This window comes from Schistocerca serialis, chromosome 1 (assembly GCF_023864345.2).
Source record: "Schistocerca serialis cubense isolate TAMUIC-IGC-003099 chromosome 1, iqSchSeri2.2, whole genome shotgun sequence".
Taxonomy (NCBI): Eukaryota; Metazoa; Arthropoda; class Insecta; order Orthoptera; family Acrididae; genus Schistocerca; species Schistocerca serialis.
This window is the reverse complement of record NC_064638.1, coordinates 1,243,947,838-1,243,952,178: the sequence shown is the minus strand read 5'-3', so window position 1 is coordinate 1,243,952,178 and position 4,341 is coordinate 1,243,947,838. Positions and strand designations below refer to the sequence as shown.

At 46.9% G+C, this 4,341-nt stretch overlaps 1 pseudogene; it reads right to left on the bottom strand.

The window, feature by feature from the left end:
• Positions 1–3,039: 3,039 nt before the first annotated feature.
• LOC126428240 (5S ribosomal RNA) lies at positions 3,040–3,157 on the bottom strand (annotated as a pseudogene).
• Between the last annotated feature and the right edge of the window lie 1,184 nt (positions 3,158–4,341).

Below are 4,341 nucleotides of genomic sequence, written 5' to 3'. Positions count from 1 at the left end.
GGTGGACGTACCGCCGAATTGCTCAACACGTGGGGCGTGAGGTCTCCACAGTACATCGATGTTGTCGCCATTGGTCGGCGGAAGGTGCACGTGCCCGTCGACCTGGGACCGGACCGCAGTGACGCACGGATGCACGCCAAGACCGTAGGATCCTACGCAGTGCCGTAGGGGACCGCACCGCCACTTCCCAGCAAATTAGGGACACTGTTGCTCCTGGGGTATCGGCGAGGACCATTCGCAACCGTCTCCATGAAGCTGGGCTACGGTCCCGCACACCGTTAGGCCGTCTTCCGCTCACGCCCCAACATCGTGCAGCCCGCCTCCAGTGGTGTCGCGACAGGCGTGAATGGAGGGACGAATGGAGACGTGTCGTCTTCAGCGATGAGAGTCGCTTCTGCCTTGGTGCCAATGATGGTCGTATGCGTGTTTGGCGCCGTGCAGGTGAGCGCCACAATCAGGACTGCATACGAGCGAGGCACACAGGGCCAACACCCGGCATCATGGTGTGGGGAGCGATCTCCTACACTGGCCGTACACCACTGGTGATCGTCGAGGGGACACTGAATAGTGCACGGTACATCCAAACCGTCATCGAACCCATCGTTCTACCATTCCTAGACCTGCAAGGGAACGTGCTGTTCCAACAGGACAATGCACGTCCGCATGTATCCCGTGCCACCCAACGTGCTCTAGAAGGTGTAAGTCAACTACCCTGGCCAGCAAGATCTCCGGATCTGTACCCCATTGAGCATGTTTGGGACTGGATGAAGCGTCGTCTCACGCGGTCTGCACGTCCAGCACGAACGCTGGTCCAACTGAGGCGCCAGGTGGAAATGGCATGGCAAGCCGTTCCACAGGACTACATCCAGCATATCTACAATCGTCTCAATGGGAGAATAGCAGCCTGCATTGCTGCGAAAGGTGGATATACACTGTACTAGTGCCGACATTGTGCATGCTCTGTTGCCTGTGTCTATGTGCCTGTGGTTCTGTCAGTGTGATCATGTGATGTATCTGACCCCAGGAATGTGTCAATAAAGTTTCCCCTTCCTGGGACAATGAATTCATGGTGTTCTTATTTCAATTTCCAGGAGTGTATTTACTATGAGGGTCGTCCAATGAGGAATTCCCCACTTAAAAAAAAAAAAATAATAATTATATACATAGACAAACGTCCTTGTTGGTGCTTCGCACTTGATGTTTGTTCTGTGCGCCGATGAAGTTTCAAACCGTTCTGGCAGATGGCAGAGCAGTAGTACAGCGTCAAAATGGCGTCTACATACGACTCCCGTTACAAACAGCGACTGTTATTGAAGTCTTGCGTTCAGAAAAAGAAACCGTAGTGAACGTCCATAAACATTTGTGTGCAGTGTACGGCGATGCTGCAGTTGATGGGAGTGCATTTGGTCTGCGGGTAAAGAAAGTTACAGCCTCAGGAAATGCAGAAACAGAGCTCCATGATCAGCCACGCTCGGGACGTCCTGTCACAGCCACTGCTCCAGACATGCTAAATGGTGCGGATGCCTTTATTCGTGCCGACCGGCACATCACAACTCGACAATTGGCTCTTCAGTTGTCAGTCAGCATTCGAAGTGCCTCTGCAATGATTGAGACTCTGGGATATTCAAAGAGGTGATCACGATGGGTTCCACGAATGTTCACGGTGGACCACAGAATTCAAAGATTGGCCATTTTTGATCTGAATTGTTGGAGCGTTTTGAGACTGACGGAGAGGCCTTTCTGTCACAGATCACACTTTGAAGATGATGAGAATGTCAGTCATGCAGTGAAAAGATGGCTATGCCTACAGGACAAGAGCTTTAACCAGCTCCACACCGTTGGCGTACAGCCATAGAAGATGATGGAGACTACGTAGATAAAGAGGACATGGACAAGAAATATTGATTATATTGTCACCATATTCTGACTCTTAACAATAAATATGTTCTGAGAAAAAAATGTGGGGCATTACTTATTGATCGGCCGCTGTGGTCGAGCGGGTCTAAGCGCTTCAGTCTGGAACCGCGCGTCTCGGTTAGGTTTAAGTAGTTCTAAGGTCTAGGGGACTGATGACCTCAGATGTTAAGTCCCATAGTGCTCAGAGCCATTTTTTTATCCTTGTAAAAAATAACAGAGTCTGTCAGACTCACCAACGAAAGTGATGTTGTATGTTAGAATCGTTTTGACTGTTTCTCGGCAGGCACAACCGCTGCCAAGGGCAAAAAGTATGTATTGGCCACTTTTCCCGATCTGGCCACTTCACACCACAATCCCTTATCCCTCTTCTTTCCTCACTGATTCTTCTTCTCTTAAACTTCATTTCAATCTTCACCATTACTAAACTGTCATCTGAGTCTATATCTGCTCCCGCGAACGCCTTACAATCCAGTATTTGATTTCGGAATGTATGTCTCACCATGATGTAATAACTGGATTAGCCCAGTGTCTGCAGCCTTTTTCTGGTATGTATACCATCTCCTCTTTAACCTTAAAACCATTTAAAAACTGATCGTTTCTCACCAAGTAATCAAGAGATAAACGTTTTTAGTTATCTACAGAGGCAGAAAAACAAATTCACGAGGGAGCAGATTGGAGTGGAAGACGTAATTATGACTCTATTGAAAACGAAATTGTGGTGGGCAGACAATGTAACCGTGGGATTCGATGGAAGGGGTGCCAAGGAATTTGTGTATCTGATTGTAGAAAATAAGGAAAGCCAATTAAAATCATCACTAAATCAGCTCCTACATCAGAAATTTACAGAATAGAAAACGTATAATTAGGGCACGCATAAACACACAAAATGAAGTAAGCGTGCATTGGGGAATAGCTTGAAATAAAACTCCGTCCGAACAGGCCTTGGAAGTCCCAACGGTACCGACGGGCCGCCGTGTCATCCTCAGCCCACAGGCGTCACTGGATGCGGATATGGAGGGGCATGCGGTCTGCACTCCGTATGTCAGTTTACGAGACTGCAGCCACTAATTTTCAACCAAGTAGCTCCTCAGTTTGCCTCACAAGGGCTGAGTGCACCCCGCTTGCCAACAGCGCTCGGCAGACCGGGTGGCCACCCATCCAAGTGCTAGCCCAGCCCAGCAGTGCTTAACTTCGGTGATCTGACGGGAACCGGTGTTACCACTGCGGCAAGGCCGTTGGCGAATACCTTCAAATGGCACGGTAAAAAAGAAAATAGAACCGGTAATGAACACGATCAGGAAGAAACGATGCCATTCCATGAACTTAAGACCAGAAGACGAGGAAACAAAATTAGTAAGAGAATAATAGAAAACTTTCGGAACAGTAAGGTCAACATGTAACATATTACAAAGATTAAGGAAAGTATGAGATACCTCCTAATTACGGTATATGATCCAAGAATATAAAACAAGCAAAACCAAAATCAAGACACGCAAACCGGATTACAGATGAAGATTAACAAAACGACTGCGGTAACGGTGATCTCAAGAGAGAGAAACAAAAACAAATCTGACAGACTAGAAATAATGAGCAGACAGAAGACTAAAAGACCTTTTATGTAATGATTTACAACGTTAATCCTTTTCTTTTGCGTCATCTGTCTTCTGACTGATTTGATGCGGCCCGCCACGAATTAAAAAAAGAAAAAAAAAATGGTTCAAATGGCTCTGAGTACTATGGGACTGAACTTCTGAGGTCATTAGTCCCCAAAAACTTAGAACTACTTAGACCTAACTAACCTAAGAACATCACACACATCCATACCAGAGGCAGAATTCGAATCTGCGACCGTAGTGGTCGCGCGGTTCCAGACTGTAGCGCCTAGAACCGCTCGGCCATCACCACGAATTCCGTTCCCATAGGCTACCAACCTCTTGATCTCAGAGTAGCACGTGCAACCTACATCCTCAATTATTTGCTAGGTCTATTCCAATTTCTCTCTTCATCTACAGCTTTTACTCTCTACAGCTCCATCTAGTACCATGGAAGTTATTCCTTGATGTCCTAACAGATGTCCTACCACCCTGTCCCTTCTTCTTGTCAGTGTTTTAGATATATTCCTTTCCTCGACGATTGTCCAGAGGGCCTCCTCATTCCTTACCTTATCAGTCCATCTAATTTTCAATTGTAGCTCCGCATCTTAAATGCTTCGAATCTCTTCTGTTCCGATTTTCCCGCAGTCCATGTTTCACTACCATACCAATGCTGGGCTTCAAACGGACGATCTCGGAAATTTCTTCCTCAAAGTAAGGTCTATATTTGATACTGGTAGACTTCTCTTGTTCAGGAATAGCATTTTTGTCAGTGCTAGTCTGCATGTTATGTTCTCCTTTCTCCGTCTGCCTTGGGTAAATTTACTGCCTT